Source organism: Canis lupus, chromosome 4, assembly GCF_003254725.2.
Source record: "Canis lupus dingo isolate Sandy chromosome 4, ASM325472v2, whole genome shotgun sequence".
Classification (NCBI taxonomy): domain Eukaryota; kingdom Metazoa; phylum Chordata; class Mammalia; order Carnivora; family Canidae; genus Canis; species Canis lupus.
Genome location: NC_064246.1, coordinates 67,218,722 through 67,234,656, shown reverse-complemented (window position 1 = coordinate 67,234,656; position 15,935 = coordinate 67,218,722).

Below are 15,935 nucleotides of genomic sequence, written 5' to 3'. Positions count from 1 at the left end.
GGAGCCTGCTTCTCTCTCTGCCTGTTTCTCTGCCTCTCTTTCGCTCTCTCTGAATAAATAAATAAATAAATCTTTAAAAAAATAATTTTTGTTATTTGTTTTATATTAATCATGATTTTTAGATGAGACCATAAACTTAAAAAGAGGAAAAATTTCAATATACCATCTTGAAATTTTACATCTTTCCTTTCTTACACATCCATCAAGAATTAAATGAGCCACTTTTTTTTTTTGAGATTTTATTTATTCATGAGAGACATAGAGAGAGGCAGAGATATAGGCAGAGGGAGAAGCAGGCTCCCCATAGGAAGCCCAAAGCAGGACTTGATCCCAGGACCCCAGGATCATGCCCTGAGCCAAAGGCAGATGCTCAGCCACTGAGCCACCCAGGTGCTCCTAAATAAGCCATTTTAATAAAGAATTTGAATCTTTTCTGCATGTGTTAATAGGGTTCCTGAGACAGAGCAAGGAGCTTCTCCAATCTATGGGCACAAAGTAGTCCAGAGATTGGGGCATCCAAAATCTGATTTGGTTAGGGGCTGACACTGGTGCTGGCTGTGAGGTGAAGGGTTGAGAGGACTCTGAAACTAAAGACCAAAGTATAGCACCTTAGCTAGACCAAGCAAGAAAATTGTCTAAGAAACAAACTTCATGCTTAACCTGATTCCTGCCTCAGCCTACTCATACTCTCTCTCTCTGACTCTTCGCTCATGCTTGCTTTGCTGATGCTGGATACCTTCGGCTAGCTGACCTCTGCAGAAGCCCACTTGGCAAAGAACTCAAGGCAGCTCCCAGTAAACATCAGTCAGGGAATTTAAACTGAATCTCAAACTAGTAAAATTTAGCTACTTGGTTATGTTGAAAGCAAAATACCATTCATATCACATACATTTCTCTTTGTTTTAAGTTTATTAAGCAAGGTTCAAATTCCTAAAAAATAAAAAAAATAGAAATGGAAACCACAGCATGTATCTTTCACCTACCAAATTGAAGATATTGTACATCGATATTACCAATGACCTTGACATTGTAAGGTAATATATACTTCATATACTGAAAGTGGGGCTGTATTTGGTAGTCATACAGTGAGATAAAGGGGTAAAGAAACTTACAAAGCATATATCCTCAACTGAATTGGCAGCCTCTTACACACAGCACACAAACAAGCACACATCTCCCCCCTACACACATAGTATGCCCGCAAGTTCAGCATGCTTACAGTCAAAACTAGGAACTGGAAAGAGTGTAACAACAGGAAATTTGAAATAAATCATTTCAAACCCCTACTGGGTAAATGAAATTAAGAAAATTCATTTTGGGGGCAGGTAGGTCGTTCAGTGGGTTAAGCCTCTGCCTTCCTCGAAAGTCATGATGTGGGGGTCCTGGAATGGAGCCCCACAGCGGGCCTCCCTGCTTATTGAGGGTCTGCTTCTCCCTCTCCCTGTGGCTCCCCCAGCTTATGCTCTTTATCCCTCTGTCAAATAGATAAATAAAAGTTTTTTTAAAAAGTTCATTTTGTAGCTACAAGAAATGAATGAAAAAGCTAGCTACATAAGGGAATTATATTATTGCTCCATTTAAAAAATGATTGCATTTATTTTTTAAAAGATTGACTGATTGATTGATGAGAGAGACATAAGCAGAGGGAGAAGCAGGCTCCCCACAAGGAGCCCGACCGGAGACTCGGAGACTCGATCCCAGAACCCAGAGATCCCAGGACCACGACCTGAGCCACCCGGGCTGCCCTATTGCTCCATTTCTGTTACGTATTTATATGCATATGTATTGTAACTAGAAAATCGACAAGTTTGCAATAGCTTCTCGGAAACACTGGGGCCAGATGCGTAGTCTGATTCTAGTCTTAGAATTCATCTAGTTGGGGATCCCTGCGTGGCTCGGCGGTTTAGGGCCCCCTTCCGCCCAGGGCGTGATCCTGAAGACCCGGGATCCAGTCCCATGTCGGGCTCCCTGCATGGAGCCTGCTTCTCCCTCTCTCTCTTTCTCATAAATAAATAAAATCTTAAAAAAAAAAAAAAAAAAAGGAATTCATCTGGTTCGGGAACTCCCAAGGGGTCGCACATGCTGAGCCTGATCCGTTCTCAAGGGCAGGCCCTCTCACACCGGGTGGGAGTGGGTACTCTAATTCGAGTCCCTCGGTAGCGGCAGTCACGGCCCTCGGGAGTGCAGGCGAGCCGGGCCTGCACCTTAGAGACCTTGCGCGGGTCCGCCCCGGGCCTGCACCTTAGAGACCTTGCGCGGGTCCGCCCCGGGCCTGCACCTTAGAGACCTTGCGCGGGGCCCGCTGGGCAGGGAGCTCGCAGAGCCGGAAGGTGGGGGGCACTGGCTGGGATTTGGCCAGCGCCCGAGGAGCCCTGACCTTCTGGGTGGGCTCGGAGAGGAGGAGGAGGGGGTGGGGAATGCGGAGGCGGGGGGGGGGTGCCCCGGGATGGAGGCGCCCCCAGGATGGAGGCCACGCGGCTCCCCGGCGGCCCCCACCGCGCCCCTCTCTTCCCCGGCAGGCAGACCGCGGGCGCCCGGGGGGAAACACGGGACTGGGGCCTTGTTCTCGGCCCCCGGGCAGCGGGATGAAACCATCTAAGGACTCAGATGACAAAATTGCTTCCGCGGTTCTGGTGCACGCGCAGAGCTGTCGCTCGCCGAGGATGCTGCGCCGAGAAGGTCTCCGCGGACACCGCAGGGCTCCCTGGTGGCCAGGGCCGTCTGGGCCACCGCGCCCCGGACCCTGGGTCTTGGCACCCGCGGTGGCGGCCCTCCGGAGAGCCCCCGGCCTCGGTGGCCCTGGAGGGAGGCTCCGCGGGTGGGGGCAGGTGGCTGCAGGCTCCCCAGGGGCGTCCCGCTGGCCTGGGGGCGCCTCGGCTGCCTCGTGGGTCCCCTGATGGGGAGGGGGGGCGCCGGGCTTCGGGTCTGCAGGCTCCCCGCGGCCGTCACCGGTCGGGACGGGAAAGCCTTTCCCAGTTGGAGTCTGGGCGGTGGGTCCCGAGCGAAGGGGGGCGGCCTCCGCGGAGGCGCGGAGCTCGGGGCCGGCGGCGGGGCCCGGGGCGCTGGGGCCTGCGCTGCGGCGTCCCGGGGCCCCTGCCCACGGCCGGGGAGGGCTGCGGGGTAGCGGCCAGCTCACGCCGCATAGTTGCGTCCGAAGACCCGATGATATGCCAATGAAAACCAGTCACCTCGGATGAACATATCCTGGGTCAAAGTCTCTTCGTGGTTGATTGAAAATAGAAAGTATGAGTGCATGTGGAAAAGAAAACTGTTTGGGGGACACTGGGTTGTAGTGTTGTAGCGGGAACACAAACCCAGGTCTCCAAGCAGAGCGATGAATGGGAGGAGGGACAAAAGATCATTTGTGATACGAAGGAGGTTGCAGGGGGGGTGACCCAGTTCTTTTTTTTTTTTTAAGATTTATTTATTTATTTTATGATAGAGAGAGAGAGAGAGGCAGAGACACTGGAGGAGGGAGAAGCAGGCTCCATGCAGGAGCCTGACGTGGGACTCGATCCTAGGTCTCCAGGATCAGGCCCTGGGCTGCAGGTGGCGCTAAACCGCTGCGCCACCGGGGCTGCCCGGGGACCAGTTCTTAAAATGGATTTTCACTTTCCCGCTGTTGCCTTCTCCTGACGAATTGCTTAATTCAAGACTTCAGACAGTGTTTGAACCAGTGTGTGTTACTGCCAGAAGCTCCAGAAAGGGACTGCTTGGGTCAAGGGGGACGTCCCACCCTTTTCTAGATGAGTGACCCTCCGCAGACCCTCTCACCTCTCTATGTCGTCTCTGAAATGGGGGGCAGATCATTTCCTCATTACTAGGTAGCTTTCATCAATTTATTTATTTTTAAAGACTTTATTCATGAGAGAGAGTGAGAAAGAGAGAGAGGCAGAGACACAGGCAGAGGGAGAAGCAGGCTCCATGCAGGGCAGGGACCCCCCCGACCCCCCGAACCCCCTCCCCCCCGTGGGACTCGATCCCGGGACCCTAGGATCACGCCCCTGGTGGAAGGCAGGCGCTAAACCGCTGAGCCACCCAGGCGTCCCAAGGTTTCATGACTTTAATTTGCTCAATCATTACCGTGATTATCATTATTCTCAATATTATCATGGATAGAACGATAATCTCAAGGAGAACAAATGTTAAATACTGCTTTTTGGGGGGGGGGTTCTTTCTCTAAATGAATTATCTGTTTTCCTGAGTAAATCATAATCTATAGTGTATTGCATTGTGATACATCCCTCCTCATCTGTGTCAAGCAACCTATTGACAGAAAAACCCGTGGATACGTTATGGATTTTCTCCGCTAAACATTTATCTAGTTATCCCCAACACCGAGGAAGCACATCTTGATACCTTTCCATGTTCCAGGTGTTCTACGGGGAGCCACACCACACAAAGATGAAGAAACTGCCTATAGCTTTCAGACCTTACGTCCTAGGGAGAGAGCAAAGACACAGTCAAGAGACCAACCATTCAGAGCACAGCCGAGCTGTGAGCATTGCCAGAGATGGTTTGATGAGCAGAAAGAAATATTTTAAATGTGATACCTCCCTTCAAAGCCAGATTTTTGTTTGCTTAACTGTAGGGGGGGGGAATAGACTACAGTAGAAATAATAAATGAGAAATAGCAAAATAGAAAAATTGAACAATAGTAAAGATGGCAGATGATTGAGAGCTCTAGTTAGTTGAAAGGTATTATGGGAGCAATTTAGGATTCTCACAGCTGAATTGAAGATCTGAAAAAGATTCACAAATAGAAGAGCCCTGCCTGGGTTGTTAGTGGGGTGAGGCCAACTCAGAATTGTTTGAACCTAGTCACAGCTGAAATCTAAGGGAGAGGGGAAGAACAGCTAGCCTGTGTTGTGGGTGCACCAGAAAGAAGTTGCTCCAGGGAAAATCAGCAATGGGGTGCATCTGCAGATGCTCAGCATCCATTATCAACAAGGTACAATGGCAAAATATATGATAATGTTTCAGGGTGAGAACAAAGAGGTATATCGGCCCTCATACGTGGTTGTAAACATCGACCAAATCTCCCACTTGGATTAGCTAAGGCTCTGAAGTTCAGAGAAAATCCTGATGTATAGTAAATGCATATGACATTAAGCACATTTCATGTCAGATATTTGCTGAATCTGACATTAGGAGCTCAACTGATTTTTTAAAATGATTTAATTACTTAACAGCATGCTGTGGGAGTGCACACATGAGCTAGGGGAGGGGCAGAGGGAGAAGGAGAAGAAGGCTCAAGAAGGCTCCCCACTGAGCAGGGAGGCCAACATGGGGCTCAATCCCAGGACCCTGGGATCATGACCTGAGCTGAAGGCAGACGCTTAACCAACTAAGCAACCCAGGGGCCCCTCAACTGATTTTTAAACATATTTGGAATGTATATTTTATATATACACGGGTAAACTATCATCAAGTTTTGACTGACTTATATTCATATGTGTGGGACACCTTTTGATTCAGTTCTATTTTTATTTTTAAAATTTGTTATGGAAAAATACAACTAGGGATGCCTGGGCGGCTCAGTGGTTGAGTGTCTGTCTTTGGCTCAGGTCATGATCCCAGGATCCTGGGATTGAGTCCCTCATCCTGCTCCCTGCAGGCAGGCTGCTTCTCCCTCTGCCCAAGTCTCTGCCTACGTCTCTGCCTATGTCTCTGCCTCTCTCTGTGTCTCTCATGAATGAGTAAATAAAATCTTTAGAAAAAAAAAAAAAGGAAAGAAAATACAAGTATATCCACAGAGGAAGATAGTTTATTGAACCTTATTGTATCCATCCACCAGATTTTAACTTTACAACATTTGGCAATTTTGTTTCTTCTAGCCTTTATATTTTTTACCCTCAGAGTATTTTTTTTTAAGATTTTATTTACCCATTTGACAGAGAGAGAGAGAGAGAGAGAGAGAGAACACACACAACTGCAGCAGAGGGATAGGGAGAAACAGACTCCCCACTGAGTGGAGAGCCTGATGCTGCTGTGGAGCTTGATCCCAGGACCCTGAGATCAGGATCCAAGGCAGATGCTTAACCAACCAGCCACCCAGGTGCCCCACCCAGAGTATTCTAAAGCAAATAATAGACATTGTATCATTCACTCTCAATTCTACAGCATCTATATAACACACCAGGACTTTTCCCAATAATCATATTGCCATTACTATATCTTATGTTTTAACAATAATTTTAGTATTATATAATAATCAGTATATGTTCAAATTGCCCCCAGTCTATTTTTTTTAAGATTTTATTTATTTATTCATGAGAGACATTGAGAGAGAGGCAGAGACATAGACAGAGGGAGAAGCAGGCTCCTCGTAAGGAGCCCAATGTGGGACTTGATCCCCAGACCGGGATCAGGCCCTGAGCCAAAGGCAGATGCTCAACCAGTAAGCCACCCAGGGGTCCCGAATTGCCCCCAGTCTTTAAAATGCCCTTTTTTCAGTTGATTTTTTAAAATCAGGATTCAGAGAAGATCTACACATTGCATCTGGTTGATTTGCCTCATAATTTTTTTAAAGATTTTATTTATTCATGAGAGATAGAGAAAGAGGCAGAGACACAGGCAGAGGGAGAAGTAGGCTCCATACAAGGAGTCCCATGTGGGACTGGATCCCAAACCCTGAGGCACTGAACCACCCAGCATCCCTTTTATTTGTACCAATTTACCAAGGCCCTTTTTCTTGCCTTTTATTGTTGAAAAATGTAGGTAATTTACCCTGTAGAATTTTCCATTTTTTGGATTTGACTGATCACTTCCTGTGTGCTGTTTAATTATTCTTTCATTACTCATAGCTCTGTGAACATAGGATCTTGATGTTTGTTAGATTTAGTTTGAATTTTATTTTATTTTATTTTTAAAGATTTTAAAAATCTATTCACGAGAGACACAGAGAGAGAGAAAGAGAGGCAGAGACACAGGCAGAGGGAGAAGCAGACTCCATGCAGGGAGCCTGATGTTAGACTCAATCCCAGGACTCCAGGATCACCCCCTAGGCCGAAGGCAGGCACCAAACTGCTGAGCCACCCAGGGATCCCCTAGTTTGAATTTTATAGGCAAAAATACTTCATATGTGATGCTGTGTCTCACTGTTAATTAAAAGGCACATAATATCTTATGGTGAGATTAATCATCGTAACTGGAGGGCAGTCCCAGTGGCTCAGTGGTTTAGCGCCACCTTCAGCCCAGGGCGTGATCCTAGAGTCCTGGGATCAAATCTCACATCAGGCTCCCTGCATGGAGCCTGCTTCTCCCTCTGCCTTTGTCTCTGTCTGTCTGTCTCTCTCTATGTCTCTCATGAATAAATAAACAAAATCTTGAAAAAAAAATTGTAACTGGATTTAAGTGATATAGGTTTGATCCTTCTTCTGTTGCATTTGCTCACATTAATGTATTACTTGGTGATAATTGATGTATTACTTGGTATTACTTGATCTAGGTTAATGATTATCACCTAGATCCATTATATCATTTGGGGGTTGCAAAATGATGATCACTTCATCCTACCATTTCTCTTCATTTATCATTAGATGTCTACCATAAGTACGCACTTTCGGTAATTGTTTTCTTAGACTACAATGCAATTCATATGGCAATGACTGAATAAATGTTTAATTCTTGCCCTTTGTCAATTTGCAGAGAAAAGGTATGCCTAGCAACATCCAGTGGTGATTAATAAAGATTTTGTTAGTTTTTAAGTATTTGGCATGAACACTGGCTTTTTGGTATATTTGATTTGTTTGATACTAACCGTTCAGTTCTCCCTTGAATAAAAGGACTTGATGCCCAGCTATGAGGAGCATAGTTATCGGACAGCCTCCAGGTCTCAGCTTCAGCAAAGCCTGACTCAGCTTTTGACTCCACCCAGCTATATTTGGAAGGAAATCACCAGGTCCAGCCTGCACTTAACAGAAGATTACAAGAGAGACATGAATACTAGAAGGCAGTGATGATTAGGGACCATTTTTAAACCTGCCCAATGGGCAACGTTCTAATCCCGAGTGGTATGAAAAGAACATCCATTCATGGAGAGCAATAGGATATGAAGTCCACTGGGCTGGGAAGGACTGGGAGTGCCATAGAAGATTGGGCATTGGTTATATATATGCAGAGGGACTCTAAAATTTTTATTTTAACATACTGAGAATCAGGATATATCTCACAAATAGTGGTGTTTATAGCCTTTGAGACATCATGGCTTCCATACTCTACAGAGTTGTTTTTAGGCTCAATCTTGTCTTCTGTTGGTTGGTCATCCCTCTCCATTTATATCACTGAAACTATTCACTTCCATGACAATGGACTTGGGTGTATCTGTGAGAAGCAGAGAGGAATGATGAAAAGAACAAGGGAGAATATGAGCTCATTTTATTTTAAAGATTTATTTTATTTATTTGAGAGAGAGAGAGCGCGAGAGTGAGCGCACATGCAGGGGTAGCAGCAGAGGGAGAGGGAGAAGCAACTCTGCTGAGTAGGGAGCCTGAGGTGGAAGCTAAGTTGAGGGGCTTGATACAGGACTAGATCCCAGGACCCTGAGATCTCGACCTGAGCCAAAGGCAGATGCCCAACCATCTGAGCCACCCAGGTGACCCAATATGGGCTCATTTTAAATACACTGGTATTTATGCCACAGTCCTCCAAGGCTGCATGAGTCTTGGTTCTAAACTTGGAAAGATGATGACACAGAGGTTTATTTTTTTAAAGATTTTTCTTTATTTATTCGAGAGAGAGAGAAGCTCCCTCCATGCAGGGAGCCTGACATGGGACTCTATCCTGGGTCTCCAGAATCAGGCCCTGGGCTGAAGGCGGTGCTAAACCACTGAGCCACCAGGGCTGCCCGATGACACAGAGGTTTAGAGCTATCAGAGCAGGTGAATCCAGGGAGAAAAATAAGGTGAAAGAGAGAGAGAAAAAAAAAAAAAAGAGAGAGAGAGAGAGAGAGAGAGAAAAGGAAACTGTAACCAGGGCGAAGGGGTCCAAGAGCATCTGGATCTGGCGGTCCCAAAAGGACCAGATTTGGCTACTCTCCTCAGACAAAATCCAAAGGAATATTATATCAGTGAAGCCAACAGTGAGAAGACAGTGGACTAACATCACAGACTGTGTCCATGGGCAGCCCTGGTGGCGCAGTGGTTTAGCGCCGCCTGCAGCCTGGGGTGTGATCCTGGAGACCCTGGATCGAGTCCCACATCAGGCTCCCTGCAGGGAGCCTGCTTCTCCCTCTGCCTGTTCCTCTGCCCTCCGCCCCTCTCTGTGTGTCTCTATGAATAAATAAATAAAATTAAAAACAAAGACTGTGTCCAAAGTGCTGAAAATACTTCTAGATTTATATAAGGAAAATGTGAGGCAGAGGTCATTGGGCGGAAAACACCTTATTGCTTGGGGGTAGAATTTCAGTTCCTATCACAGGGTGCTTTCTCCAGAGTCTTTTGTCTGAGTTAAGAGATAAGCTGGAAAGAAGAACTTCCTCAACTAGAAAGTGCAGACTGAGGCCAAAATGGGGGTCGAGGAAATCCTCTTTCAAAACCTTGGGTTGGGAAACAAAAAACAAGCAAAACACCCAAAACTAAAACAACCAACCAAAACACCTGTAGAATTAAAAGAGGAACTCAACTGTGATGGACATGTCACCCTTTGTCTACTAGAGACACCCGCCCCTCTCCCCCAAACCAAGGGTCACCTAAACTCATTTTTTTTTTTTTAAAGACAACTTGGCCCTGGGTCGCTGCTGAAAGTCCCACTCTATCCTCTTGTCCTCGTTGTGTTCATTTTGCATCCACAGTAGGGGAATGGCATTGACGGGGAAAGTGCTGGGATCCTGACTCTCGGCTGAGGGACATCCCAGTGCAGGGCCTCCTAGTGCAGGGCCTGACATCCCTCCTGCCTCCTGCATTATTTCCGGCGGCTGGAAGGCAGGACGAGAGCCCGCGGCTCGTTTCAATAGCCCCGCCAATTCCAGCCTGGGAGGGAAGCCGGGAAGCCCGCCGGCTCGCTCACCGCTGGGGGGCAGCAACACGCCGAGCTTCCGCAGGACCTGGAGGCTCCGAGACGGGCCTGCAACTTGCAGGTGCCTAACGTTGCACCCGGTCTTGAGGATTGATCAACAACCGCCTTTCTAGGTACCGCCACTAGGAGGCGACACTGCCTTCCTCCCGAAGAGTGGAATTTGAAAACTCCTTTTGTCTTTTCTAGCTTTATTGAGCTGTAATCGCTTTATGACATTGTGTGAGTTTAAGGTGCACAAGATATTGCTTTGATTTATATATTGCAAAATGATTGCTACCATAGCTTTAGTTAACATTCTCATTACCTCACATAATTACCATTTCTTTTTTGTGGCGAGAACATTTAAGATTTACTCTCTTGGCAACTTTCAGTATTCAGTACAGTACTGTTAACTGCAGTCACCATGCTGAACATTAGATCCCCAGAACTTTTTCGTTTCTAACTGGAAGTTTGTAGCTTTTGACTGCCATCTCTGTATTTCTCGCAGGCCCCACAGCTCCTGGCAATCATCATTCTACTCTGGTGGTTTTGTTTTGGATTCTACATCTAAGACCATACAATATTTATCTTTCTCCACCTCACTTATTTCATCTAATATAATTCTCTCGAGTTCCATCCGTGTTGTTGGAAATGGCAGGATTTCCCCCCTTCTTTCATGACTGAATCATATTCCTACATAATACATACACCTGGTCTTTATCCACTCATCTGTTGATGGACATTTTGGTTATTCCCGTAGCTCGGCTGTTGTGAATAATGTTGCAGTGAACATAGGAGTGCAGATATCTTTTGGAGGTCCTGATTTCACTTCCTTTGGATATATATAACCAGAAGTGAGATTGATAAATCATATGATAGTTCTTCTAGTTTTGATTTTTTTTGAGGAATCTCCATACCATTTTCTATAGTGGCTGTACCAATTTACATTCCCACCAAGAGTGCACATCCAAACCCTCACCAACACTTACCTCTTGTTTTTTGATGATAGCCATTCTAACATGTGTGAGGGCATAGATCATTATGGTTTTGGTTTGCATTTCCCTGATGATTAGTAGTGGAGTATCTTTTCACACACCTAATGGCCATTTGTGTCTTCTTTAGAAAAATGTCTATTGAATTCCTCTGACCATTCTTTTTATTAAAAGATTTTATTTATTTATTCATGAGAGACACAGGGAGAGAGAGAGACAGACACAGACAGAGAAGCAGGCTCCATGCAGGGAGCCCGATGTGGGACTTGACCTCGGGTCTCCAGGATCACGCCCTGGGCCGAAGGCAGACACTTAACCACAGAGCCACCCAGGCATCCCTGACCATTTTTTTTTAATTGATTTTTTTTTACTGTGTTGTATGAGTTCTTATATATTTGGATATTATCCTCTTATAAGACATATAATTTGCTAATACTTCAAGGGTTATGTTTAAGTCTTTCATCTACTTTGAGTTAATTTTTGTGAGTGGCATAAGAGAGAGATCCAATTTCATTCTTCTGAATGTGGTTATCCAGTTTTCCCAACACTGTTTATTGAAGAGACTGTCCTTTCCCCATTAAGAATTCCTGGCAGCTTTTTCAAATATTAGTTGGCTGTATATGCTTGAGTTTATTTCTGGGCTCTCAATTCTGCTCCACTGGTCCATTTTTGTGCCAGTACCACACTATTTTTTATTACTTTATCTTTGTAGTATAGTTTGAAACCAGGAAGTGTGATACCTCTAACTTTTTGTTTTTCTTTCCCAGGATTGCTTTGGTTACTTAGGATCTTTTGTAGTTCCATATCTTTAAAAACAAGATCAACTCTCAATTTCATTGATCCCTTTTGTTGTTTTTTCTGATCTGTTTCATTCTTTCTTCTCTGTTCTGTTCCTTCCTTCCTTTGCTAGCATGAGCTTAGTTGGTTTTTCTCCTTCCTGAAGGTGTGAGTTAGATTGCTTACTGAGATATTTCTTTTTTCTTAATGTAGGCATTTATGACTACACACTTCCCCTTAGAACTACTTTTGCTGCATTCTACAAGTTTTTGTATGTTGTGTTTCATTTTTGTTTCAATATTTTTAAAAAGTTTCCCTTTTAATTTCCTCTTTGATCCATTGGTTGTTTAGTTGTGTAAGGTTTAACTTCCACATATTTGTTAATTTTCCAGCTTTCATCCTGTTACTGATTTCTAGTTTCATACCATTGTGGTTGGGAAAGAGATTTAATATGATTTAAGTCTTATTAAAATGTGTTAAGACTTGTTTTGTGACATATCATCTGGTCTGCCCTGAAAAACATGCCACATGTGCTTGAGAAGAGTGTTGGCTGGAATGTTCTCTATATGTATAAGGTTCATTTGATCTAAAAATATAGTTGAAGTCTAATGTTTCCTTAGTGATTTTCTGTCTGGATGATCCATTGTTGAAAGTGGAGTGTTGAAGTCCCCTCCTATTACTGAATTGTTGTCAGTTTCTATCTTTAGATCTGTTAGTATTTGGTTAATATATTTAGGTGCTTAATGTTGGATATAAGATATTTAGTTGTTATAGCTTCCTGATGAATTGATTCCTTTAAGATTATATACTGCTCTTCTTTGTGTCTTGTTACCATTTAGCTTAAAGTCTATTTTGCCTGATGTAAGTATAGCTAGTCCTGCTCTCTTTTGATTTCCACTTGCGTGGAATATCTTTATCAATCCTTCACTTTGAGCCTATGTGAATCTTTAAAGCTGAAGTGAGTCTCTGGTAGGTAGCATATAGTTGAGCCTTGTTTTTTGTTTTGTTTTGTTTTTTATCCATCCAACTTCTCTATACCTTTTGTGGTTTGTTTTGGTTTGTTTTGTTTTAAAGATTTTATTTATTCATGAGAGACACAGAGAGAGAGGCAGAGACACAGCCAGAGGGAGAAGCAGGCTCAATTAGTTTTTTTTTTTTTTTTCATTTTGGATTGGTTGATTTTATAAGATAAAAGTACATTTTAATAAAGAAAAAAAATTCAACATTGAAGGCTCAGACATTCTTGGGGTACTGGGAAGGGGAATTCCCACTTCTTCCTCCCACCTCCCCAGCATCATTGTGGAGGTGGGGTGACAAGGTTTTCTGATCATGGAAGGAATGGGGGGCAGGGAGACTTTCCTCTGTCTGAATGTCTCTCCTCAGGGGCTGCCTGGCTGCCAGTTGGTTTGTTTCTGTGTGACTCTCGCCTACCTTCAGCACCCTTGCCCAAGTCCCCTGTGGAATGCAGGGATGGTGCTGTGCAGGGGGCAAGAGGGCACGTCAGCTGGTGAAGAGACAGGTGATGGTGGTGGTGGCAGCGATGAGAAGGGGTGCAGGGGTGGGCCAGCCAGTGGGAAGTGGGGAGGAGGGAAAGGAGGGGAGAGAGGGAAGAAGACATGGGACTCCATCCCTGGTCTCCAGGATCCCACCCTGGGCTGAAGGTGGCGCTAAACCACTGATCTACCAGGGCTGCCCTCTCTATACCTTTTGATTGGAGAATTTGATCCATTTACATGAGTAATAATTGATAGGCAAGAATTTGCCAATGCAATCTAATTGTTTTCTGACATTTTTATAGTTCCCTTGTTCTCATCTTTCTCTCTTGCTGCCTTCGTGAATTGATGACTTTCTGTAGTGCTATGCTTGGACTCCCTTCTCTTTATCTTTTGTGAGTCTACTATAGATTTTTGTATTCTGGTTACCATGAGGCTTATGTAAGACATTGTATGGCTATAACAGTATTTTATAATGACAAGTTAACTTTATTCACATACAAAAACTCCACCCATTTATTCCATTTTATGTTTTTGACGTCACAATTTACTTCTTTTTATGCTGTGTTCATTAACAAATTACAACCATACCTCATGTTGTTGCACTTCACTTTATTGTGCTGCACAGATACTGTGCTTTCTACAAATTGAAGGTTTGTGGCAATCCTATCTTGAGCAAGTCTGTTGTCATTTTTCCAACAGCTTTGCCCACTTCACATTTTTGTGTGAAAACATCTTCACAACATCTCAAACTTTTTCATTATTATTACATTTCTATGGTCATCTATGATCAGTTTTTCAGATTTGCTGAAAGCTTAGATGATGGTTAGCATTTTTTAGCAATAAAATATTTTTAAATTAAAATATGTACATTGCTTTTTAAATATATAATGCTATTGCACACTTAATAGACCCCCATAGAGTGTAAACATACCCTTTATATGCGCTGGGAAACCAAAAACTTTGACTTGTTTTATTGTGATACTTGCTTGATTGTGGCGATCTGGCCCTGAACCTGCGGCATGCCTGCATTTAGCTACGGTTATTTTTCATATGCTCAGCATCTACACTGGAGTTAAGATGCTGACACACCACCCTATTACAGTTTTAGAGTTTTCTGAAGTTGACAGTGTGTGTGTGTATTTTCATACATTTTCATGTTACTCATTAGCACCCTTTCATTTTGGCTTGAAGAACTCCTTTCAGCATTTCTTTTAAGGCAGGCCAAGTGGCGATGCACTCCCTCAGCTTTTGTTCACCTGGGAATATTTTTATCTCTCATTTCTAAAGGATAACTTTACCAGATATGCTTGACTGGCAGTTTTCTCTTTCAGAACTTTGAACATATCATCGCACTCTCTCCTATAATGTTTCTGCTGAGAAATCTGCTAAGAGCCTAAAGGGGTTCTCTTGTAAGCCATGTTTCATTTCTCTTATTGCTTTGAAGATTCTCTGTCTTTGATTTTTGGTGTATTTATTCTAATGCATCTTGGAGAACATCTTTTTAGGTTGAACTTGTTTGGGGTCCTGTGAGCTTCCTCTTTTTAACATTTTATTTATTTATTCATGAGAGACACACAGAGAGAGGCAGGCAGAGGGAGAAGCAGGCTCCACACAAGGAGTCCAATGTAGAACTCAACCCCAGACCCCAGGATTATGCCCTGAGCTGAAGGCAGACGCTCAACCGCTAAGCCACCCAGGTGTCCCTCCTATGAGCTTCTTGAACTTGGATGGACAAATCCCTCCTCCAGATTTGGGAGTTCTAGGCCATTATTTCTTTAAATTTTTAAAAAATTTTTATTTATTTATGATAGTCACACAGAGAGAGAGAGAGAGACATAGGCAGAGGGAGAAGCAGGCTCCATGCACTGGGAGCCCGACGTGGGATTCGATCCCGGGTCTCCAGGATCGCGCCCTGGGCCAAAGGCAGGCGCCAAACTGCTGTGCCACCCATGGATCCCCCATTATTTCTTTAAATAAACTTTCTGCCCCTTCTGGTTCTCCAATAACTTGCAGATTACTTCTACCAAGAGAAAGCTTTCTTCACACTTTAATTCTTCTGCCTCTGTCCTCCTCTGAATGTCTCCTGTTTTCTACCACACAGATTTTCTTTTCTGCTTAATTCTGCTGGTGGTGCTCTCTGTTGCATTTTTTTCATTTTATTTGCTATATTCTTTACCTCAAGAATTTCTGCTTTGTTCTATTTTATGTTTTTTATCTCTTTATTACACTTCTTGCTTGGTCACACATCGTTTTCCCGATTTCCTTGAATTATCTCTGTGTTTCTTGTAGCTCATTGAGCTTCCTTAAAATAGCTGTTTTGAATTCTTAATCAGGTAAATCACAGATCTCCATGTCTATGGGGTTAGTTATTGAAGGATTACTGCGATCCTTTGGTGACATCATGTTTTATTTTTCATGTCCTTCATGTTTTGCACTGCTGTCTTCCCATTTGAAATGGCATTCACCTTCTCCAGTCTTCACTACCTGCTCTTGGGAGAAACATGCCTTGTTAACTCTGCTGGAGAGTCTGAAGCTCTCTCAACCTCCTAAGGGTCCACGTGCTTCATGCTTCTTGCTCCCTCTTGTGGCAGAATTCTTAAGTTTGTATGCCTTCTTCAGATCCTGCAGTGAACCTGGCCCAGTGCTGACAGCTTCTCCTTTGTTCCCCCCTCCA